Source organism: Heterodontus francisci, chromosome 7 (genome assembly GCF_036365525.1).
Source record: "Heterodontus francisci isolate sHetFra1 chromosome 7, sHetFra1.hap1, whole genome shotgun sequence".
NCBI lineage: Eukaryota > Metazoa > Chordata > Chondrichthyes > Heterodontiformes > Heterodontidae > Heterodontus > Heterodontus francisci.
In genome coordinates this window covers 29,110,862-29,136,885 of record NC_090377.1, presented here as the reverse complement: position 1 = coordinate 29,136,885, position 26,024 = coordinate 29,110,862, and the positions used below count along the sequence as shown (strand labels likewise).

Below are 26,024 nucleotides of genomic sequence, written 5' to 3'. Positions count from 1 at the left end.
AAAGTGCACTGTGACATTTTTCTGTACTTTAGATGCACATTAGAATTTAAGTTGTCATAATAGGTTTTCTACCATTTAAGATTATGAAGGTAAACTACAGAAAAGTACATATTGGGCACTTACAGCTTCGGAGGTCAACAATCAACAAATATGTTTTTGTTTCATTAAACAAATAGCCCTGTTCTCTCTCTGCACTGCAGTTTTTGATTCATTGGCATTAACAATATGGAGGGCCTTGCACTGGGGGAATAAATATTAAACTCAGCCACCAGTGAGGAAGATTGATTCCATGTAAATAAAGCCAGTGGTTTTATTTTTTGAAACAATGGAGAATAAAATGCAAATTCAGATGGAACCGTTGCAGGGAGCCATTCTTGGAGATTTAATGGGGTTTGCTGTCCTGACACATGAGAAGTCTCATCGTCGGCAGCTAATTACTTTTACTCAGAGAGCTAATGTAACAGAAGGAGCCAGATTGCTGATCAGGGAGCCCTCAGGGCTTTGGCAGCTTTTAAATTCCCAAGTGACGCGCTTTTAAATCTGGGCCACTTTTCTCGGGATCTGATCTTTTGTGTGAAAAACCAACTAAACGTGAGTTTCTAAAAATAAAGCCAGATTTTCCATTGCTTTTCCATGACGGTTGGACACAAAGACGTTCTTGGGATTTATTCTGTGCAATGTTGTCTATCACTAAAGGCACGGGGGCATTTATTTAAAACTGCAGTAATACAGGTGCATTTTGAGTGTTTTCCTTTAAATGTTCTGTTGGTATGGTTATATCAGTTTGTATCGGTGGATTCCAGTCCATGGATTACAGTCATAGGTTTACAATAGGGAAACAGGCTGTTCGACCCAACCAGTCGACATGAACAGTAGTCCTAATTCCAGGTGCCCATTTTCTTCCCATATCCCTTTGTTGCCCTTTCCTTCAATCACCTATTCAACCTATTAAAATATTTCCACATGGCAGAATTTTCCCACAGGCTTTGGGACACCAACATCGGGACCAAATGGGGATCCCAAGCCAGTACTTGCCAGCAGTTAGACAGGCGGAGCTGTTTTCCTGGATTCCTTAATTCTGTCTAATTTAGGATGGCAGGCAAGCTCCTGATGCTGCCAGCCCAGTCAGAGGGCTGGCAGCTCTGAAGCTTCGGCAGCCCCATTGGCAGAGGTGGGCACTGCTGAGGCAGGTTGGGCACTGCGAGGGCACCTCAACGTGGAGGTGCCCTCGGAGGAGTAAGTTAAGAATAAAATTTCAAAGGGGAAAGCTGGCAAGTCCCTCGGATCACCACTGAAACCCCTCCTGCTGGCTCATTGGGGTCACGGAAGTTGCCATTGCTGCCCGTGGCCCCCTCTTTGGGGGATGGAGTCTTTGGCTCTGATCCCCACCCCAGATTGCTCAGGGAGGCTGCCTCCATGGAACTGGTGGTCTCCCCATGTGGAAGGGAGCCCTGTCTTTGCCAGCAAAATGCCAGAAACGTCCCCAGCAGCGGGAATGAGTTGGGAAGCTGTCCCGATGTGGCTCCCCGCTATTTTCCCAGCCCCTCTGCCTCCAAGCCCACCATCACGGGGCTGCAAAATACTGCCCAACGTCACTGCTTCTATGACTAACTCTGATAGTCACAACCTTTTTTTATTTAAAAAATGCTTATCCTACACTCTGTCCTAAATCTCTTGCATTTCACTTCATATCTATGTCCGCTTGTTCTAGACCCATCAGTCTGTGGAATGAAGTCCATGGATTGTATTTGAATTTGTTACAACCAGGTGAGAAAGGTATCTAGGTGTCCCTCTCAGCCTTCACCTGGTTGAAATTTGGTTGCCACCTACAGATACACGACACGCCCATGTTAACATGCACATGCGATACACTCATGCAAATATAGAAAAGAGCAGAAGAAATGAAGTGGAAAAGTTTGATGCAATATCTGAAGAGTTTTTGTCACAGTTCTTCGAGCTCACTGTAGAGTTCTTGATTGTAGGTAGATCTTGCTTTTCGCTGGGGCCCAGTATTCTTCTTAAACCTTGTTCGCTGGAGGAGACTTTTTTCTCTCTTGGAGTTCATGTGTCTTCAGTGGATTCAGAGGCTTGTGAGAAAGAGATGGGAGCAGACAGGAGAGATCCTCTTAGTCCAGGAGCAAACAGTCTTTCTGAGTTCAAACTCTCTGTGGCTAGTTCAGGAAAACCCCTGGAACAGCCACTTATCATGTGACCAGCTGGTCTAACCCATCCTGGATTGTATCACCTTAGCAGTCTCTGGAATGCTCCTCTTACACACAATACCTGGTGATCAAGGTCCGTTGTGGGTTGAATATGTCAAGGAATGGTCCTTTGTCCTTCCAAGCATGGTCTTTTAATATGCAAACGTATTTGCCAGCCACAGCTGTTCTGTTCAACAAGTCGTTTTGTCGCTCCGGCAACATTTTAAAATCAATCTTCATGACAAAATTCATGTGCCTCATTCTTGTCACATGGGGGTCTAGCATGACAAAATGTAGGTGGTGAATTATGTCACCAAAGAATCTTTATCTTTCCTTCAAACTGTTAGGGTAGCAGTGATCTAGTTCTCGTAATCCAACATCCGCATGTTATTTTCATTCGATTTTAACCTAAGCCACCCAGTTTGAGGTGTGGGTTAGGGTCAGAAGCCCATTTTCTACCCCATTGAAGTTAATTGAGTGCAAAATTGGGCATGCTATGAAACCAATGTCCAGCCTGAACCCACCTCATTCCTGCTGCGTCGCTTAGGCTAAAATCTGGGCTCTCCTTTCTGATGAAAATAATGAAAAAATGTGTTTTAGTTCAAAAAAATGAATATGACCTTTCAGGATATTCCAAAACATTCTACAGTCAGTGAAATATCTTTTGAAGTGTAGTCATTGGTGCAATGGATTTTTTTTTCCATGGGATGTGGCCGTCACTGGCAAGGCCAGCATTTGTTGCCTTCCCGAATCGCTCTTGGCAACTGGATGGTTTGCTAGGCCATTTCAGAGGGCAGATAAGCATCAACCACATTGATGTGGGTCTAGAGTCACATGAAGGTCAGACGAAGTAAGGACAGCAGATTTCCATCCCTAAAGGACATTAGTGAACCAGATGGGTTTTAATGAGAATCTGGTAGTTTCTTGGCACCATTACTGATGACTAGTTTTCAATTCCAAATATTTATGAATTAATTAAAGTTATTAATTAATTGAATTTAAATTCCACCAGCTGCCATGGTGTGTTTTTGAACCCATGCCCCCAGGGCATTAGCCTGAGTCTCTGGATTACTAGTTCAGTGACAAGTTTGTAAGTAAAATATTTTTAAAATTGAAGCTTTATAAATGCCTTGAGTCTATAAATCCCATAATTTATTTAAAATAGACCACTTGTGTCAGGAATTTCATAGCTGTCTAATGTCTGTGGCACAGTTAAGATTTGCTTCCTCCTTCTGAAGCACCTTGGGGCTTTATGTCTACATGAAAGGCGCTATATAAATTCTGGTAGTTGTATTGTCCTTATTATGTGACCTTCATCCTTCACTGAGAGGTCCGTTTTGTCCAAACCCACAGGTTTGTCTATGAAATTTCCAATACCCCGTGTCACAGATCTGATTTTCCTCATTGGAATTTCCAGCAGCTCTTCATTCATTCACTGCTGACACTATACCTATTGATGACTGAATGCATTTAGTGTTTTGAGTGTGCTCTGCATTGTGTGTGGCTCTATTTAAGGCAGCTGTGCTAGCTCCTGTAATACAACACTGAAATGTATGCTCCTGTTATATATATTTTTTTGTATATGCATGCATCATATTATAAAGTAGTTTTCTAATTACTTTAATACTATTTAAGCAAAATTGTATTTCTATATGGAATGAAGTAAATTATATTTACTTATTCTTAAATGCTGAACACACGCAGCTACTTAAAAAAGAACTGTGGCGGAATCAGATAAGAATGGAAAAAATGGCAGTCAGGTATGTCACCTATTCTTACCTCACTGTAAAATTTCCCAAAGGCTTTTGTGTGAGCTGCAACAATCCAGCATTAGTTCAGACAGTTACAACGATTTGTGAGCAAAGCTTGTGACTAGGAAAGCAAAAAGCTCAATCATTTGACCTGTTGTGTAGTGAGATATGCTCGTTGCCCTCATACGATGCCAACTTTACCAAGATTACATTGCTCCATCCTGTTGAGGATGGTAGTACTATTTAACCAAGGAAGGGTCTGGCAGGAGCTATTTCAGAAGATCAGATTAATTAGAAAGAAAATACACAGACTAATTCAATAATCTGTTTAAACTTCCTTTGCATTAGGGACTAGAGTAGCTGGGCTTTCCTGGATGGGCAAATGCTTTCTTTTACAGAGCCATGCTGTTTAAAGGGCCATTGTCACTAGGAAATTCTGGCTGCAAGCTAAAGATTTCGAAAGCTAAAGGGCACAAAAAGGCAGAGACAGGGTTTCCCCCGCCTTTTCAGCATGGCGCCAGGAGTCCTGCCTCCAGCACAAAATCCAGCCCAAAATGTGGTCGACTTTCATTCAATCGCTGTGTTACAGTTGACGTGTCTTATAGCAGATGATGCAGAACTAAACTGCCTGCTGCCAGAAGAATCATGGTCCATAATCCATTTTGCAGATACCGCCTTTCGCAAAGAAATACAGGGACCAATTTTCATACAACACATCAGAAGACGGTGGGCAGAGTGATCACAATGTCCACCCGAAAGGTCCAAACCATGTGCATGGTCAGGTTGGTTGGCGAGCTGCCAGCAATCAATGAGCACTGGAAGGCTGTCTAATAAAATGTGACATGAAAAGTGACATGCACAACGTAAACACACAATTTTAAAATTTTATAACGTAGTCACACATGTTCAATGCATCTCATGTGTCACTGTTAGGAGGAAAGTTTCTCTTACCAGACTCTGATGCCTTCCTGCTACTGTTACTCTCCCTTTTTTTCTCTTTCCTCTTTGACTGCTATTTAACTCATCTTATGCTTCTCTGCTTCTATATCCATCCATTCTAAAATCCCCTCTATCTATATTTGCCGTTTCCTTATCTTCTTCCATCCCCTCTGTTCAAAACCGTTTAAAAAGAAAAGCTCATTTCCAAGCACACTGATGTGGCAGCAATACCAAAAGTGAAGGACAATCATGACAAATTGTGTAAATCTAAATCTATAGTATAAATGGTACCTTAATAGCACTTTCTGCAATTTCCTCATTTACTTCTTTTAATACCCTGGAGTGGAAACCATCAATTTCTGGAGATTTGGCTATCTTAATTGCCATTATTTTCACCATTACCAATTTTTAAAACTTATATTCAATCCACTAATCTCCTCTCCTTGACTTATTTTTAGGTTCCCTCACACCCTGGTGCTATGTCCTCTTCCTCCATTTAATAAGTCTACCTTTCCTTATTATCCATTGATTTTTCCTGCAACAGTCTTTAATGGGCCTAAGTTCTCCTTTCCCACTCACTTTCTCTTCATATATTTATAAAAACCTTTGCCAATTTCAATATCTCTTTGACTGACCGTGATGCCTTTTCCCTAATGCTTTGCAAACCTGTATTCATTGTGCAGGATTAAAATAGTTTTCGAAACTTTGCTTTTAATTTTTAGGTCAGGTATTACTTGGACCAGAATAAACATCTGAGGTTGAAGGCACTGAACTATAGTCATTTTTAAGCTGGGAATCCAAGCCAGCGAGGAATTAGATTTGGCCTGTCTGAACTCATTATGTAGCACCTTTGCAGCTGAGGAATGAGACTGAGTGTCTGAGTCGTATTCATTCGCAGAGTCCAGAGATGAAAGGATGTAGTCCTAAGCCACTCAGACCTCTAATTCTGTTTCATATTCATCACTAGGAACATAACTGAAAATCATTCCAATTGATATTTGAGAAAAGGAAGTGAGTGCTTCTTGAAATTTGAATAAACCTTTCTGCACTGACATAAGGATGTAGGAATGTACAATACTGGATATTGTACAATATCGTGGCTCATGTGGCTAGTTTCAAAGTTCAAAAGATTCCAAACTATAACTTGCTGTTACGGCCAGGTGAGAAAGGTCTAGGGGTCCTTCTCAGCCTTCACCTGGTCTTACTATAACAGGGTTTAATTTTAAACACACCGTGTTTTAGCTCCCCCCTTGGTGAATCCGTGTTCACCACTTTCTAATTGTAAGGCAAAGAAACCAGCACAAACAGGCTTTCTTGGGTTTAAAGAAGAAAAGTTGAAATTTATTAAATTTGAACTTAAACTCTAATTCAGTTAACGCCTACAGGTACATGACGTGCCCACGCTAGCAAGCACACGTAATACACACTTGCAAATGGAGACAGAAAAGAGCAGAAGAAAAATAGAGTGAAAAGGTTTGAGGCAATATCTGAGGAGTTTTTGTTACGGTTCTTCAAGCTCACAGAAGAGTCCTTGATTGTAGGTAGATCTTGCTTTTCGTTGGGGCCCAGTATTCTTCTTAAATCTTGTTCTCTGTCAGAGACTTTTCTCTCTTGGAGTTCATGTGTCTTCAGTGGATTCAGAGTCTTGTGAGAAAGAGATGGGAGCAGGCAGGCAGGAGAGGCTTTGGTAAGCCAGCCAGGAGAGATCTTCTCAGTCCAGGAGCATTCTGCTTTCTGCCCAAACTGTTTGTACAAATTCAAAAAATTCAGGTTGCCCAGTAGGTTAGTTATGTGACCAGCTGGTTTGACCATATCTGTTTGTGTATTCAACCATCTTAGCAGTCAACCTGGAATGCGAGCTCCCCCACCTTCAATGTCTGATGATCAAAAGTCCATTGTGGGTTGAATGTGTCAGGGAATGGTCCTTTGTCCTTTTCCAAGTACTGTCTGTTAATGTACAAATGTCTTTCCAGCCAAGGGTCCATTGTGGGTTGAATGTGTCAGGGAATGGCTGCTTTGTTCTTCCAAACACTGTCTGTTAATGTGCAAATGTCTTTCCAGCCAAATAAACTTGTATTGGTGGAAATGACAACCAACCAGTGTTATTTCCAGATCCTCTTAAAGAATAACAAAAGCAATACAAGACAGACCATAGAGTGTTATTGCTACAGTGTGCTTACTCCCATCAGGGGGCCATCTAGTGTTGAGTTAACAATGTACAAGTAGCATAAATATCACTTGCCCTGCTCAGAATTACATGTCGAAAATAATCATCTCCAAAAATGAGCCTAATTAACAGCTAAAAAATTTGGCAACTGTATCTTCGAATAATTTGATTAAAAAGATCCATTGCACTCCCCAGATAATATACAGGAAAGACGAGTTATGTCAAAACTAGAACCAGAATGAAAACTAGTACATTCATAACCATTTATGTCCAAATGATTTGGGAGGTTACTTGACCTTTAGGGATGTCTTCAAGTAGATTGGCTGACTGTGGGTGAGCTTGGATATATGATGGGAGTAGATGCTAACTTTTCAGGTTTGGGTTCAACACCATCAGGGTTCATGACTTTCTGAGAGGCTGCCCTACAGAGTTCACACCAGAGTCAAGAGCCCAAACAACATCCTGGGAAATGGTTAGTTTGTTATGCATGGGAATAGGCGAAACATCGGAAAGTATCAATAAGTAGTATCAGCACCTGAACTTATTCCCTTAACTCATGCAACAAAATTTAATATGGGCCCTTGCAGATGCCACTCGCTTCCTTTTTGTGGATTGAAATTAAGGGCTGAAGAGCTCAAAGTTCTTTTGCATAGCTTGAAGAGTGTTTGCATTTTGTGGTAGTCTGCTGCTGGGTGCCAATCATGAGACAGCGTGGAGCCCACATGTTCAAGCATACGGAAAACCCCTCTTGTGTTCACAAGTGAACTCCAGCCATTATGGGGTGATCTTGAGGAGAGGAGCCCAGAGGCAGCAAGCAACGTTGACTGTTGCCAGCAAACAGCAAAACACAGACAGAGCGTAGCAAATACTTTTGACATCTTACTAACCTTTGGCATATATGAAAAACAATACGAACAATGGAAAGAAGTTTTGAGAAGAAACAAAACTTTTTGTTATTGAGAAACAGTGAGTAAAGATGCTTGTAAAGAGAGGCTTTGATACCTCAGCACAAGTTGGAATATTTTCCAAATAACTGGTTGATATGGTAAGGGTATGTAGTTTGGCTCATAGTGTGAAGGAACTTTCATGGTGAATGCCATTCCTAAGTCATCTAAGAATGTTCATTTCATAATAAAATGAGAATAGAACCATTTATATTTAATAACTGATTATATAGTGCACAACAATGGAATATAAAGTTTACTAAGCTCAGTGCCATTAACTGCTATTATGTGAAAATGACTGGTTGAGATCTGTTTTATGTGGCTTGTCAGGCCTGTGGTTTCACATTTTATTTTGCTTTAATTATTGGATTTATCATTCAGCAAATAGTTTCTTAATTCATCAGCCAGCTGCTGCAAGAGACAAAGACAAAAGTTGTATCTTCATTTGAATTTGCTCCATTTCGGTAAGAACTGATTGCAGAATCACAGTCGGATTAAATAATGCAGTGCCTGTACTTTTAGTTTGTGTGCATTGTTAAATTATAAAATGACATTTGACCTTTCGTCAATAACCAATAAATCTCAGTTAAGTTCTACATTGGCAAAGTGCTTTTCTGTACTTTGCAAACCCGATGGCATTATTTCCACCATCTGCAAATAGTTATTATTGTGCATTGAGAATGTTCTGAAACTCCATTCACCTGGAAACCGTTTGCTCTGAATGTGCTGGTCAAGACTTGTCACTATTCCTTGTGGAGCAAAGTTAGCAGATACTGTAACTATCTTTGTTTTAGAAACTATCCCAGAAAATATATTTACATGTGTTTGCAGGTGGTAGCAGTAGTGTGCCTACAGTAATTGCACAATGTAATTCATTCTACATAGACACTTTGGGATGTTTCCCAGGGAAAAGAGCTATATAAATGTAATTTCTCTCTTGCATATTGGGTTCAGCCAGTTTACATTGCATCTGTACAATACTTCATCCATTGGTATCTTGCACATCTGCGTTGAGGGTACGGGGAATGCTTGGATGACATTGTCACTGAGGAATTGGAATGGAAAGTTGGCCATGGCTTTATGGGATATCGGGAAAGTAAATGGAGTTTTGCATAGAATTTATTCCTCCTTCTCCCTGATCTGGGGTTTATGGTCTCTTTCTTGGTACAGTCATCCTGGCCAAGCCCCCTATGGCATAGAATCTATGTTATCGTACTGGGATGCTAACAGTTTTTGGTCTCTAAGTATGACGCTAGTTCTGGGTGTGTCACGGTTTAAAGCCAATACTTCCCAGATTGATGTTCAGAATGGTTTGATGCTGGGGCTTCGTTAGATTGTATACAACGCGTCTCTGACCTCAGTTGGAACGTAAGAATAGTAAAGGATGAGAAAAGGCCATTGTGCCAATCCATCTACTGCCCTTGCTCTTCAATTCTAATCTCTGTAATGATTTTGAGTGTATCTAGTTCTAGATTGTATCTTTTACCAGTGGCAGTTGCTTCAATATTTTATATGGATGATTTTGTTTTTCTACATTCTACTGATGATCATGAGCATTTGTTCCCTATTATTTCCTATTTATGTGCTGTTTAAGTTCTGGTTGCAGGTGGTTTTTAGTCTTTTTGTGTCAGCTGTAGCTTTGGGCCCAAACATAGCAGCTAAGATGGATTGAGCTTCTGTGAGACAAAAGATCATAATTAAACCTTCATGTAAGATCTGGCACATTGTGGGGATGACCCTCTTTTGCCAGGTTCAGAGTCCACTCTGGGGGCTGGATTTTATGCAGGAGGCAGGGATCCCGGCACCGGGCCAAAAAGATGGGGGGAGCCCAGCCTCTACATTTTTTCTCACCCCCAGAGCGATCCTCCGGTCTTTTGGGGTCAAAGTTTGAGGAGGCAGGAAGCCCTTCCTTTTAAACACTTAATAGAGACGGGGATCCCAACCCCAAGAGCTGCTGGCTAATCATAGGGCTGGCAGCTCAACACCATCAGCAGTGCCACTGGGGGCAGTGGCCACAGCCGGTACTGCAGAGGCCTCAGATCCAGGACCGGTGCTGGAACCCTGAACAAGAGGTAGGTCTGGAAGGCCCCGGCGAGGGGGTTGGAGAATGGGCATTCGGTCCGGTGGAGAGGGGTCCCGGGAGATACATTGGTTCCCAGGAGGGCCTCCGAGGGCAACAAGGGTGGGAAGGCCGATGTAGGCCTATCTGGCCCCTGGGAAGACCAGGTCCGGTAGTCCCAGCATCGACTTCCGTGGTGGTCGCTGCTATTCCAATTCTCAGCACAGGCTAGGGAATTGAACATATCTTTCTGGTTTGTATGTGCAGCCTGGCGAGGTACTGACCCAGTCACTTACTAAGGCAGCACAGGAGAATCTTCACAATGTTGTTTCATTGTCAGTACAGTTAAGTCCATGCTTGGCACTACTGATACAGCAGCCAATTTGTTTTGCTGTTTAAAAGAGATGCAAATCTGAAAATTATATATGTGCAGGCATAATTCATGAAGCAATCATTTTTTTACATATCAATCAGGTTGGAACTTTTGTTTATGGTCATTTTCTTCAAAAAGCAGTTATTAAAAAAAAAACATCTGGTTTGCTTTTGGAATGTTCTATCAGTCAATTGTCAATTTCCTAGTGGCTCATAGTTATTGATAACACCACCACCACCAATAGGCATCAGCAAATTGATATAAAAATCGTGGATATTAAAGATTGTTAAACAGTTTTGGTGGAAGTAATACAGCTGTGTTCTCCTGGCAAACCGACATCAGTGTCCACCATGTGGCATTGAGCACCCAAGGCAGACGAGAAATAGGCAGGAAGGCTCGAGGGTTGAAATGATAATCAGAAATTCTTCTAAATGAAAGCCCTTTTGAGAAAGCTCATGATTGTATAGACTTGCTCTCTGCTGTTGGAGCTTGGCATGGCCAGTTAGTAAAATAAATACTGTCAACTTTCATCCCTTTATCTCAAAGAGATAGTTTTACCAGCTCATCCATTAGTTCCATTAGTTATCTTCTTCCATGTACTGCTCTGTGAATGGAATTCTCTGAGTGATTTCCGCAGCTTTTGCTGGTAAAATGCAACATGTTGCAGAGCATCAGCTAGCCATGCACTCTCAACGGCTGAAATCCATCCGACCTGTAATTAATTCCTGTTGCATTTCTTGCCGTCAACTATCTCTTCATGAGCCAGAGGAGATAAAATTCTGTCTCGCTGTCCCGCTCTGGAACTGAAACAGTATCTATGGTCCATCAGAATAACTATGCTGCTTCTAACTGGCTTCTTTTTATTCTGCTCTTCTGTCGATGCAGGAGCTGTAGCCATCTCCTAAGTGGCTCCCAAGGCTTTTACACCACTTCTCATGGGAGAGGATTTATTTCTACCTCCTGGCTGTGAAGAGCAGGCAACTATCTCCTATGAAATAAAATCCAGAGGTTAGTAACAATTTAGTCAGGATACATCATTACTTTGAGTTTGGTTTGGCAAATGCATTAATTGTCATACTTGAATATTGTGGAGATGTCACAGCATTATGTGGTACTAGTTTTTTTAAACATGATGAATTGTAATTATGCCTTCATAATATAACACAATAATCCCAATAATTTTGATTGATTAGAAGAAATTGAAGGCAGTAAAATTGCTTTTTAATTGGCGAGCAAAGGTTTAGTTTCTCAAATCCATGAGCCTGAGATTAATGGCTTCTTATTTTCCGAACTGAACTTGAGGGCTTGGAAGTTTCTGTTAGTACAATAGAAGAAGTTTTGGTTGCTGTGTTTTGTACTATTGTGGTTCATTGCATCCTGTGGTATTGTCTTAAATTTACCTTGTACTTTGTGAAAATTTGCATTGCCACAATTTTAACTGATCTGTGATTCAAATGATAATTGACTGTTTAGTGCAGCCTGCTTATAATTCCTCCACTTCTAGAAACATTGCTCAGGGTTGAATTTAAGTTTTAAAAAAGAATCAAAAGTTCGTATCAGCACATATCCGATGCAGTTGCTGCTTTAAAAAAAAATGTCATGGTACAGCATGCAGCAGCGCAAAGTAGGACAAGCAAGTGAGTCATAGAGTTATACCGCATCGAAACAGGCCCTTCGGCCCATCGTGTCTGTGCTGGCCATTAAGCACCTATCCTAATCCCATTTTCCAGCATTTGGCCCGTAGCCTTGTATGCTATGGGGTTTCAAGTGCTCATCTAAATACTTCTTAAATGTTGTGAGGGTTCCTGCCTCTACCACCCCTTCAGGCAGTGTGTTCCAGATTCCAACCACCCTCTGGGTGAAAACATTTTTCCTCAAATCCCCTCTAACCCTCCTGCCCCTTACCTTAATTCTATGCCCCATGGTTATTGACTCCTCTGCTAAGGGAAAAAAGTTTCTTCCTATCTATCCTATCAAAGCCCCTCATAATTTTGTATACCTCAATCAGGTCCCGCCTCAGCCTTCTTCGTTCCAAGGAAAACAACCCTAGCCTATCCAATCTCTCCTCATAGCTGAAATGCTCCAGCCCAGGCAACATCCTGGTGAATCTACTCTGCACCCTCTCCAGTGCAATCTCATCCTTCCTATAGTGTGGTGACCAAAACTGTACACAGTACTCCAGCTGTGAGATTTACAGCATGCTGCTGAGTGCACCATCTTAGTTTCCTCACTGCTCGAATGCATAGTTTTTTTTTTAGTGATTTCTTACTTCTGAGTCAGAAGGTTGTGAGTTCAAGTTCCAATTTAAAGATTTGAGCTTAAATATCTAGGCTGGCACTCCAGTCCCGTACCGAGGGAGTGCTGCACTGTTGCTGGTGCCATCTTTTGGATGAGGTGTAAAGGCCCCGTCTGTCCTCTCAGGTGGATGTTAGAGATCTAATGGCATATTTCAAAGAAAAGCAGGAGCGTTCTCCCAGATGTCCTGGCCAATATGTATCCCTCAACCAACACCACGAAGACAAATTATTTGTTCATTGTCACGTGGTTTTTGTGGGAGCTTGCTGTGTGCAAATTGCCTGCTGCGTTTCCTACATTACAACAGTGACTACACTTGAAAAGAATTTAATTGCCTATACAGTGCTTTGGGATGTTGGTAAAAGACGTTCTATAAATGCAAGGTTTTTTATTCTCTTTTGTTTTAGATGCCTTGATTCTGACTTTTGGTATTTAGTTGCCGTGAATCTGGTTTTTGAATGTTCTAGCTAGTGTGGATCTTGCTGTTGTGATGATTTAGGGATATATGTTTGACTTTGTGGAGATTTAGATGTACGGTTCTGCTTCTCAGGATAGTTTAGCTCTAATATGTCTAGTTTTCACAATGGTTTAGTTAGGAACTAAGTAACATGAGAACCCCTGGAGAGGAAGTCTAAGAAGGGTACCTGTTGTTGCCACTAATGGATTGCTTTTTGTCCACTTATGTCTTAAACTGCTTGAACTCAAAGTTTGGTAGGGAGAGCTGCTTTTACTAATGGTTGTTTAGTTTAAGCTGGAGGGGATCAGCACCTACTTTCTACAGCAAAGTCCAGCCTTCTTATCCCAAGGACAGAACCACAAGCCCACTTTTTTATTGTGGATCTAGGATTCTGTAACTGGAATGACTCTGTTGACCCTCAAACTACGGTATCAACTGACGTGGCGGACAAAAGACACCTGCATGAGATACTTCGTATAAACACTTTTATTGATACTTAAATCGCTTATCTGCTGTTTTTTCACTTGTTAAACTACTTGTTAATTGTTACAATAAATCACAAGGCCCACGGCTTGGACTTAAATACTACCCATTGCGAGGCGAGGTGATCAGTCTCCCTCTGATGGGTTCTCTTCACTGAAGTGGACTCAGGGTTCCCTTTGTGTGATGATCCTGCAGGTCTTCTTCCTTTGGAAGCTCCTAGACTCCCCTTTTTTTATCCAGTTGTTCCCAGCCTCAAGAATGTTCTTAGTCACGTACACCCCTGACTTGGAGTCATCCGTTTTGCTTAGTGCTAGTTAAAAGCAAAACAAAATTCATCTGCTGGCCTTGATCTTGTTTTCTGTCCTTGTCTAGCAGTCTCATTCGGAGCACATCTTATCACAGCAGGCTGGGTTCGTAAAACAGCTACTGCAGCTGTTTTACAGTCCTTCTTCTGTAAAGCTGGCAACTTTTCCCTTCATGTTTTGCACAATTTTAGCTGTTACCCATCCGGCTACAAGGCTGAGCTGCAGTGAAGTGCAGGAATAGTAAAAGATCCAAAAATGTACCTGTAATTTGCATGGGTTTCTATTGTGTATTCAGATGGAGTTGCAGCAAGCTAAATGTTAAGTGATAACATTCAGATGGAAGAAGAAAGGGGCGAATGACTTAGAAACACATCACATTGATCAGCTGAAAAGTTTTGTCAGAGGGTGTTGTCACTGTATCAAGGCAATTTTGGTTTGGCTCATTTCCTGAGATGTGCAGCAACACGCCATTTTCAAACCTCCATTCAAATTTTGCTCGTGCGGAAATTGCAGAATCTCATGTCTCTTTACAGCACACCCTTCAGCTCTGTTTGTGAGCACTTTATTGCACTGCTAATCATGCATCCACTGCGTGCAGATGTGGTAATTTACTATGGCAACGAGCTTTTTTGCCATTTTTAAAGAAAAAGACCTGCATTTATCTAGCACTTTTCACAATCTCCAGACGTTTCAAAGCAGTTTACAGCCAATGAAGTACTATTGAAGTGCAATCACTGTCGTAATATAGGAAATGCGGCAGCCAATTTTCACACGACAAAGTCGCACAATCAGCAATGTCTCCGCTCTTCTGTTGTTGAAACCCTCATTCATTCTTTTGTTACCTCTAGACTTGACTATTCCAACGCACTCCTGGCTGGTCTCCCACATTCTACTCTCTGTAAATTTGAGGTGATCCAAAACTCTGCACCAAGTCCCATTCCCCTATCCCCTGGGCTTGCTGACCTACCCGATCAAGCAATGTCTTGGTTTTAAAATTCTCTTCCTTGTTTTCAAATTCCTCCATGGCTCACTCCTCCCTATCTCTGTAATCTCCACCAGCCTCACAACCCTCCAAGATATCTGTATCCTTCTAATTCTGGCCTCTTGTGCATTCCTGATTTTAATCGCTCCACCATTAGTGGCTACACCTTCAGTTGCCTAGGCCTCAAGCTCTGGAATACCCTCCCTACACCTCTCCACCTCGCTTTCCTCCTTTTGAGACGCTCCTCAAAACCTACCTCTTTGATCAAGCGTTTGGTCATCTGATCTAATATTTCCTTTTGTGGCTCAGCACCATACTTGTTTTTATAAAGCTCCTGTGAAGAGCCTTGGACATCTTTTTACAATAAAAGCGCTTTATAAATGTAAGTTGTTGTTGTTGATGATAATGATCTGTTTTGGTGCTGTTGATTGAGTGATAAAAATATTGGCCAGGACATTGTGGATAACTCCTCAGCTCTTCTTCAAAACAGTGCCGTGGGATCTTTTACATCCACACGAGCAGGCAGATGGGGCCTCGGTTTAATGTTTTGTTACGTTAATGTACTTTGTTGAATGATGATTTTCCTGAATCCACTGACTGGAGATCTGAATGTATCTTTTGTTTAAATGACATTTTAAAAAGACCAGCTAAAAGGATGACATTGCTAGGAGCTTAAGACAGCTACTGAATCTGCAACACTGGCCGAAATTTTACCCTCGGCGGACGGGAGCCTTCAACGACTGAAAGGTCGGTAGCGATCCCGCCTCCCCCTGGCCTAGGGATCCAGACTGCATTTTGCGGTTCCCAGGCCCTTAATTGGTCTGAGGCAGGGCTTCCACCTCATTGAGGCAGGAAGTCCTGCCTAATAGAGCTGCCAACCAATCAGCGGGCCGGCAGCTCTCTGTCCCAGCTGTACCACCAGGAGCGGTGGCCACTGCTGGGACTGCAACCCAGCTGAGGACAGAAGATGTCGGGGAGTGCCGGAAAATCGATAAGTTTTTGGGGCCTTGCTGGGGGCAATCGGTCAGGCTCTGGCGAGGCAAGGGTGGTTGATTCGGGGGAACGGGGCGGCGTGTTTGGGGTTGAGGGCAGTTGGCACAGGGTGCCTGATCAGGAGGGCACCCCCCCCGCCGGCCATCAGAAAGCCGCCTATTTTTAACAGGCGGCTTTTCTCGGGTCTCGGCTGCCTGCCGGCCAAGGGTAAAATCCCCATGGTGGTGAGTGGAGGCCCTTAAGTGGCTGTTAACTGGCCACTTAAGGGCCTTGATTGGCCTGGGGTGAGCAGGACGTTTATCACCGCCACCTGCGTAAAATGACGGTGGAGGCAGGAGCGAGTCGGGAAGAGCCCTCCGTGCCTCCCGCTCCATTTTATGCCCCTCCCCGCCTCCCCCCCCACCATCCTGCTCTTTGGGAGGGGTGTAAAATTCCAGTCACTCTATCCTACACGGCATTGCTTGTGAGGAGGGAGACAAAATGTCTGCTCATTCCCCAGCAAGAACCAAGACCCAGGAAGTTTTAAGGAACTACCTGTTCTTTTTAACAAGAGAGGAATACTGCTAACTGCAATGTTTGAATGACTGTCATGTGACAAGCCCCTCCCCATCTGTGATTTTAAGCTTGTGTCTTCCTGCAGCAAGCGAGGAGAAGCAACTGTATTCTGGCACATGCAGACCCAAGTGGGGGTATCTCTCTCTCTCTGTTGCGCTCTCTCTCTATTCCAGCATGAAAGCTTTCAAATCCTGCCAGTTGACTGACCACCTTTGCATATTCTGGCTCCAGTGAGAAACCCTGTTGGAGGAAATCATCTGCATTGCTATCCCCAAGAGACCCACCGAATTAGGCATCTACCTCTTTAAAAGGCTCAGGACCACCAAATTCAGGCCAGCTGAATCACCAAATGCCACACTGTGTATACCACTTTTTTCTATGCACTCTAACTCAACCAATTTACCTTTCCCCACTCTGTAACCTATTTGTGTGTGTAAACCTCTAGTGTGTGTGTGTGAGTGAAAGTTGGTGTATTTATTATTTTATTAGTTCGGTTTAGGGACAATAAAGTTTATCTCTTTCTTTGATAATGTAAGAAAACCTGTCCGATTCATTCTTGTCATGATCATAGAAAGTAAGTAATCAAACACCTACTGAATTGGTCAGTACATCCACTTTAAGAAATAACTAAACCTGTTGTGGTCAAACAAGGAGAGGGAAAAGAGGGAAGCCCTTTGACCCCTCCTAACTTGATCGTAACAGTTTCATCTGAAAGGCTCAGCCTTGAGTTCTGTGGTGAAGCCCTGTGATTCAGAGGCAAAGTGCATGGATGACTGTTCTCCTAGATGACTGTTTTCAATACTGATTGAAATACCTTGAATAGAAGACAAAAATATCATCTGCTTTGGAGAAATGTTTCCATGCATCCTGTTACTTAAAAGCTTGCTGTTTAATAGAGGGGAGGTGGTGGCATAGTGGTAATGTCACTGAACTAGTAATCCAGAAGCCCAGGCTAATGTCCTGGGAACACAAGTTCAAATCGCACCATAGCAGCTGGTGGAATTTAAATTCAGTTAATTAATAAATTCAATTAATTAATAAAATCTGGAATTGAAAGCTTGTCTCAATAATGGTGCCATGAAACTATCATCGATTGTTGTAAAAATCCATGTGGTTCACTAACATCCTTTAGGGAAAGAAATCTACTGGCCTTACCTGGTCTGTCCCACATGTGACTCCAGACCCACAGCAATATGGTTGACTCTTAACTGTCCTCTGAAATGGCCTAGAAAGCCACTCAGTTTTCAAGGGCAATTAGGGATGGGCAACAAATGCTGGCCTTGCCAGTGATGCCCACCTCCCACGAAAGAATAATAAAAAATATTGCCACTTGGAAGATGTAACTCTGAAAGATCATTCAGTATTGCTATATGACCCTGATGGATTATGCCTTGTAACGTGACTGCCCCAATGCAAGCTTTAATATTCCACCCTGTGAATTAATAAAAAGATCAACAATAACAATAAGGACATTTACTATCAAATGAAGTATAGATTGAAATTTCTATGCAGTTTTAAGATTCTGCAGCATGATTAGAATAATAAATCAACAAGAAAACAAAAGGGAATTTTAAAAAATACTTAAAGGTGCAAGTTGCTCATTTCAATGGGGATGGACAGGGAGAAAAGTGAAAAAGAACCCCAAGAAAGAACAATGAAGTTCCTCCCTGGTGTCGGAGAAAAGATTGTGAGGAATGTCCTGCCAACTGCAAGGAAAATGTAAACCCAGAGCAATACCTTCAGATTCACCAATGGAACAGAATAAGAGGATTGATTCATGGTGTTACAGCCAGGTGAGGAAGGGTTCTAGGGGTTGCCTCTCAGAATTTTCTTAGTTTGGCCGTAACAGGGTTTAATTTTTAAAACACCGTGTTTTAGCTTCCCTTTCAGTGAGTCCTTGCTCACTGCTCTCTAATTGTAATGGCAAAGAAATCAACCAGACAGGTTTTTCTCAGCTTTGAAGAAGAAAGGTGTAAGTTTATTAACTTTAAAACTCTAATTCAGTTAAAACTACTAGAAATACGCAACGCGACCACACTAGCATGCATACGCGATAAACACACAGGCAAATGGAGACAGAAAAAGAGAAAGAATCAAAGGAGAAAAGGTTTGAAACAATAGCTGTTCAGTTACTGGCTTTAGGTTTGATGTAAAGTCTTTGATTGCAGTTAAGTCTTACAGTTCTCGTTGGGGCCCAGTGCACACTTTCAAACGTGTTTCGACGGTCTTCTGTCTTGAGGCTTGAGTTACTTCCGTGGGTCCCTGGAACTTTGCATGAGAGAGAGAGAGAGAGACCGGGAGAGACCTTCCTTCTCTCTCGTCTTCAAATTGTAGTATCCTCCAAAACTGTTCTGTGAGCACAATTCAAACAACTCCAAGTTGGCCAGCAGGTTAGTCATGTGACTAGCTCCTTATTTGGAACAACCTTTCTGGCAAGGTTTGCACTTTCAGTGGGCCGGAGGGGAGGGGGGGTGGGGGGCGTGGGTGGTGGGGTGCGAGTGGGGGTTGGGGGGTGGAATGCTGGTTCTTACAAATTCAATGTCTGTTGATCAAAAATCCATCTGGCTAATTGAATCAGGGAGGCACTCCCATTGTCTTCTTCAGGCAACTGTCTTTTGGAATGCAAATGTGCAGCCATGTTTTCAGCCACTGTCCTTTAGGATGCAAATGTGCAGCCATGTTTTAAAGTCCAGTAACAGTTCAAAAATAACATTCCATATGACACAATTAATATGTCTCATTTTGGCAGGTGTGGTTTTTGTCACAGTAAGTTGTGAAGGACAATGTTAGGACAGACACTTGGCAGTATTTCTTTACACAGAGGGTGATTAACAGCTGGGGACAGTTGAGACCTGAAACCTGGATTTATTTCGGAAATCACTAGGTTCTGTAATGGGATGCCAGCTTTGGTGTTCTGGAAAGATGATATCAAGTGAACTGAAGAGCCTCATCATCCAAATCTTCCTTGTGAAGATTTCTATGCCAGAATTTCTTCATAATTATGTTAAGTGCAGGTGATGTTGTATTTTGACTCGATCTGCAACTCATTGCTTCAAATGTCTGTAAACAAATGCCAGAAGATTGTGCCTTTTTTTTATTCCTTCATGGAATTTGAGCATCGCTGGGGCGGCACAGTGGCGCAGTGGTTAGCACCGCAGCCTCACAGCTCCAGGGACCCGGGTTCGATTCCGGGTACTGCCTGTGTGGAGTTTGCAAGTTCTCCCTGTGTCTGCGTGGGTTTTCTCCGGGTGCTCCGGTTTCCTCCCACAAGCCAAAAGACTTGCAGGTTGATAGGTAAATTGGCCATTATAAATTGTCACTAGTATAGGTAGGTGGTAGGGAAATATAGGGACAGGTGGGGATGTTTGGTAGGAATATGGGATTAGTGTAGGATTAGTATAAATGGGTGGTTGATGTTCGGCACAGACTCGGTGGGCCGAAGGGCCTGTTTCAGTGCTGTATCTCTAATCTAATCTAAAAAAAAAAAAATTTATTGGCCATACCTAATTGCCTTTGAGAAGGTGGTGAGTGGAATTCAGCGATGGCAATGTCATTGAACGTCAAGGGGAGATGGTTAGATTCTCTTTTGTTGGAGATGGTTATTGCCTGGCACTTGTATGACATCAGTGTTATTTGCCACTTATCATCCCAAGCCTGAATGTTGTCCAGGTCTTTCTGCAGACAGGCATGGACTGCTTCAGTATCTGAAGAATTGCGAATGGTACTGAATACTGTGCAATCATCAGCAAAGATCCCCACTTCTGACATGTTGGAGGGAAGGTCATTGATGAAGCAGTTAAAGATGGTTGGGTCTAGGAAACTACACTGAGGAACTCCTGCAGTGATATTCTGGAGCAGAGATGATTGGCCTCCAACAACCACAACTATCTTCCTTTGTATTAGGTATGACTCCAACCAGTAGAGAGATCCCACACAGTCAGTCCCAGTACTCCATTGAGTTCAATTTTGGTTGGGCTTCTTGATACCACACTTAGTCAAATACTGCCTTGAGATCAAGTGCAGTCACTCTCACCTGACTCTTTGGAGGTTAGTTCTTTCATCATGTTTGGGCCAAGACTGTGGCGAGGTGCCAAGTGGTGCTGGCAGAATCCAAACTAGGTGTCAATGAGTAGGTTATTGGTAAGTGCTGCCAATCACACCTTCCATCACTTTGATAATTGAGAGTAGATTGATGGGGCAGTAATTGGTCAGATTGGATTTGTCCTGCTTTTTGTGAACAGGACATACCTGGGCAATTTTCCATTTTGTTGGGTAGCTTCATGCATCATTACTGAGACTAGCTTCTTATTACAGATGTATTGATTAATAACTGCTGCTGTGGTGAGATTTGAACTCATGTCTCCTGAGCTTTAGTCCAGGCCTCCAGATTACTAATCCAGTAACATTATCATTATGCTATCGTTCCCTGCTGAGTGTTAGGTGTTATTAGAATGGTTGAAACATACTTCTCAGGAATTGCCTCATGTGTCCTGTTTCAACCTGGATTCTTCTGCCTGTACAATGAATGCTTGTTTATATTGGTAGACAGAGACACATAAGCTGAGCACTTGAATAGTTATGATTATTTACTGTTAGTCAGCACTGGAATTCAAGTCCAAAGTGATTTTGATTTTTTATTACCACTAAAGCTTCCAGAACATGTTTTAAGGAGGTTGATTATTTTTAATATTCATTCCTGGAATTTGGGTGTTGCTGGTAAGACCAGCATTTATTACCCATTCTTAATTGCCCTTGATTAAGTGGTGGTGAGCCGCCTTCTTGAACTGTAGGTGCACCCACAGTGCTATTAGGAAGGGAGTTCCAGGTTTTTGACCCAGTAACAGTGAAGGAACGGCGATATAGTTCCAAGTCAGGATGGTGTGTGGCTTGGAGGGGAACTTGCAGGATGATTATAATCAAAAATGACAGCTGGGATTTCTAATGCCAGCAGCGATCAAACATTAGCTAATGATAAAGATCTGGGGAAAGAAAACCAGCACTGATCTTGGCTGTAACCAGTTTCTATAAAGACTGGAATGAGATCCCCACTATGTGCAGCAACTCAATTGAAGAGTATCCCTCATCATGTTTGTTCTGCAGAAGCTCACGATGGAGGAGCCTTATAGCTTAATAAAATTTCAAAGATAAATCAGAAACAGTTAGAAAAATACAGGAGGAGCTGAATGGGTACATACCTCTCATTGATATAGAGCAAGAATTGGTATGTGCCTTTTGTGATGCTACTGGAGAAAGTCTATGCGTACTCATCTGCTGCTGAAACTCTCATCCCTGCCTTTGTTACCTCTAAGCATAACTATTCAAACACTCTCCTGACCAGCTTCCCATCTTCCACCCTCCATAAACGTGAGCTCATTCAAAACTCCACTGCCCATATCCTAAATCACACCAATACTGTTCACCCATTACCTCTGTACTCACTTATCTACATCAGCTCCAGGTCTAGCAGTACTTCGATTTAAAAAAAATTCAAATCCTTGTTTTCAAATCCCTCCACGGCCTCGCATTTCCCTATCTGCGTAATCCCCCCTTAGCCCCGCAACTCTCTGAGATAGCTGCTTTCCTGCAATTCTGGCCTCCTGCGTATCCCCAATTTTAATCACTCCACCTTTGACAGCCATGCCTTCAGCTGTCTGAGCCCTAAGCTGTGGAATTCCTTTTCTAAACCTTTCCACCTCTCTATCGTTCACTTCTCCTTTAAGTTGTTCTTCATGACAAATACATGAATAGGAAGGGAATAGAGGGATATGGGCCCCGGAAGTGCAGAAGGTGTTAGTTTAGGCAGGCATCAAGATCCGTGCAGGCTTGGAGGGCCGAATGGCCTGTTCCTGTGCTGTACTGTTCTTTGTTCTTTAAAACCTACCTCTTTGACCAAGCTTTTGGTCTTCTGTCCTAATAGCTCCTTATGTGACCTGTTAAATTTAGTTTGTTAACTCTCCTGTGAAGCAGCTTGGCATGCTTTACTGCGTTAAAGGCACTAAATAAAAACAAGTTGTGACTGCTGCTGCTGTTGTAGTTGTCATGAACACGTGCTATGCCGAAGGATATATTTTTTTAATCCATCAGTTGGAAACCTGAATTAAACTTTTTTTAAAAAGGAGAAAAAGGAACTGATATTAGATGACTGCTAGCAACTAAAATGGCCACCACAATTTGCATCAAAATACTCGACATTCCAATGTATCAAGGTGGAGACGTATTTATTTATAGATACAGCACTGAAACAGGCCCTTTCGGCCCACCGAGTCTGTGCCGCCCAACAACCACCCATTTATACTAACCCTACAGTAATCCAATATTCCCTACCACCTACCTACACTAGGGGTAATATACAACAGCCAATTTACCTATCACCTGCAAGTCTTTGGCTGTGGGAGGAAACTGGAGCACCCGGCGAAAACCCACGCGGTCACAGGGAGAACTTGCAAACTCCGCACAGGCAGTACCCAGAATTGAACCCGGGTCCCTGGAGCTGTGAGGCAGTTCTGGTAAATCTTCTACCAGAACAATGGCTTGGGAATTTTGAATGGGAGACCTGTCCTTCCTTCCTTAACTAGATATTAAAGGTAATCTTGGTGCATTACCACCGGTGGAGATGGACCACTCAAAGGGTAATCACTGGAACAATGGAACCGTGAGAGAGATTGGAATTCTTAGACATGATCTAATTAAGTTGCAAGAAAGAGAACACACTGGGTCATCATGTGACAGACCCCCATCTGTGTGAAACTAGCTGCTCTTTTTCTTTGTAGGCAGGCAAGCAACTGAGACTGACGAATAAGGACCCAAGTGGGGTCTCTCTTTCTCTCTTTCTCTCTCTCTCACACTTGGAGAGTAGTTTATTATTTTACTTAGATCGGGTTTAAGCACAATAAAACTAACCTCTTTTTCTTGTTTAACCTCAAGAAAACCTGTCCGACTGATTCTTTTATGATCATAGCATGTAAATAGTTAAACACTCACTGAATTGGTAAGCATATCCACTTTTTAAAAGAAATAATCGCTGTTGTGGTCAAACAAGGAGAGGGACAAGAGGGGAGTCTTTCGACCCCTCCTCATCTGATTGTAACATTGTACTTATCTATCATTGATGGTAGGGAAGAAAGTCTATGAGTACATATCTATTAGTGATGGTGCTGTAGAAATTCACTGCTTTTTAACATTTCATTGATGGTACTTGACTGAAAAGCCATGAAAAAGAAAGAACTTGCATTTCTGTAGTACTGTGTCATACTCTTGGGATTTACAAAAGAAATTTAAATGCAGTGGATTGATTTTTGAACTGCCATGACTGTTATGTAGCCAATTTACAAACGGCAAGGACCCTTAAAAACCCTTAATGGGTAAATAAGATGAATGGCCAGTTAATCTGTTTTTGGTGTAGGTTAAGAGAGGAATGTTAGCTGGCACACCAAGGGAAACTCTTGTTCTTATTTGAGATAGTGTCGTGGGATCTTTTGTATCGACCTGAACAGACAGACAGGGGTCTTAGTTGAAGATGCCATCTGAAAGATGGGACCTCTGACAATCTTCCTCAGTACTGCACTGGAGTCTAAATCATGTGCTCACAACCTGGAAGGGGACTGACTCTGGGGTGAGTGTGCAGCCAATTGAGCCAAGCTGATGGGAATCATGGGAGGGACTCAAAGGGTGCATGCCAATTAGTAATGATACTTCTACAGCTGCCTTTCCTTTTGATCATATTGCATCATTCCAGAACTATCAGATAGACAGTCATACTGGAAACTAGTTACTTTTTTGAGTTAACATGAATATTGTCATAAATAAAAAGCAAACAATTGCAGATAGTGAAAATTTGAATCAAAAACAGAATATGCTGGCAGGTCAGGCAGCATTTGTTGAGAGAACAGAAGAGTTGGTGTTTCAGGTTGTTTGCCAAAGCTAACAGTAAGGACACAGTGATTACTTAATCACATTGCAGTAACACTTGACTATTTCAGTGACTTATTCATGTTTGGATTCATTGTTTGTTCAGTCTTTTATATAAGACAATATCCATGGATAAATGATTTTTTAAAAACATGTCCATTATCCATCAAGATCCCAGAAGTTGATACTAATTATATTAGAAAACAACATAAATTCATCAACTGGATGCTTCTCCATGCCAGATTATGTTTCAATAAAGCACTCTGATATCATGATTAATGTTGCTTCCAATCCATTTATTTTTCTCAATGATAAATCCAGGAAGAGTAAATGTTTCCCTCCCGGATGGGTCAAAAAGTCAAAAGCAGTTTTGTATTTAATCTTATTGAAATGTCAAAACACACTCAATAGAAACAAATAGAGTACCTCCCAGAGATAGCAACTATTAAGAACAGTTATTTTCAAAGGTACGGTACTTAGTCTGTAGGGAGCTCTCGGCTTTGAAATCTGTGAAACAGCAACATTAACTCCAAAGTGGTTGCAGCCAACTATCAATATATGAAGAAGTGCTTAAATTTTAACTGCTTGTTAACATATATTTGAATGTAATCTTTAGGTGAAGAGGTATCGGGACTGATTTTAAGTCTGTCCAGTTTCACCTTTGTCCCTTGCTTAATTTTTTCTTATTGCAGTCAAGTGCATTGAAAGAACCATATTGAATGTTATATTGGGGCTGATTTTCACTTCAGGTGATTTTCAAAGAGGCCTATCACCGAGCGTCTGAAGAGGTTGCCTGAAAGAAGAGGTAGGCCTCTGTTCCACACAAATTGGGATCCGAATGGCGTAGTTATGGCCTATTGTAATTTTAAGAGCATTTGATGAGTATGCTCCATTCTTATGGACTGATGCCCCAATTGGGAAAGGGGCAAAAACATTTCTTGCGAAAAAAAAGTTTTTTATTAAATCCTTCTGGCTCCACATAAATACTGTGGACAACTGCCAGTCCACCCTGCTCTGCCTCAGCAACACTTCCCCCACTCTGAGAACATGCCTGCACTTACCTTAAACCCACTGGCCAACATCTCTGACGCCAAAGAGCGGCAAACTGCATCTGGTTTCTTATTTGGCATTCGCAGCTTGCCAGTCAAATTCAAAATCGTGGGTACCTCTTCCCTACCAGAACAGGCATCTGGTCAGATGGTTAGAAGTCAAAATCCACCCCAGTGCGTTCACCATCCCATGTAGATGTGTGGAGTTTACAGCTGTGCGTTATGAGATCTGTAATTGTTTACATGGAGCATAATTACCCAAAAATAAAATCCTGACAGTACTCTGACAGAGTAAAACAATTTTTAAAATAGTCATGAATCTTTAATAATTATTTAAATGCCTTGAAATCGGAATCATAAACTTTTTATTAAAAAGCCCAGTAGCTGTGCTCTGTTTTGGTGAGAGGATGTTTGTTGTCTGTTGTTGTATTAGCAGAGCATTCTAGAAAAAGTCTCAGGCTCAGATAAAAGTTAGCTCCGAACTTTTATTATTTACATTATATTATATTATATTATATACACATTCCTCAAACCACCTAAGCTGGCATCCTCTTTGCTGCTCC

At 42.0% G+C, this 26,024-nt stretch overlaps 1 protein-coding gene and 1 long non-coding RNA gene across 10 annotated transcripts in view; one reads left to right on the top strand and one right to left on the bottom strand.

Moving 5' to 3' along the window:
* Positions 1 to 26,024, top strand: part of lypd6 (LY6/PLAUR domain containing 6) — a 253,340-nt gene that overhangs the window by 135,981 nt on the left and 91,335 nt on the right. For 6 of the 8 annotated variants that reach the window (XM_068034946.1, XM_068034944.1, XM_068034945.1 and 3 more), the window contains one exon: positions 11,320 to 11,442. The exons of the other annotated variants lie outside the window; for them this stretch is intronic. The gene's annotated coding sequence lies outside the window, so the exon portion shown is untranslated. The remainder of the gene's footprint in view (positions 1 to 11,319; positions 11,443 to 26,024) is intronic. 8 annotated transcript variants of the gene reach the window in all.
* LOC137371912 (uncharacterized) overlaps positions 6,329 to 26,024 on the bottom strand; it is a 54,152-nt gene continuing 34,456 nt past the window's right edge. For both annotated transcript variants that reach the window (XR_010975301.1, XR_010975302.1), the window contains 2 exons: positions 25,474 to 25,690; positions 6,329 to 11,422 (listed from right to left, as the gene is read on the bottom strand). This is a non-coding gene — a long non-coding RNA (uncharacterized lncRNA). The remainder of the gene's footprint in view (positions 11,423 to 25,473; positions 25,691 to 26,024) is intronic.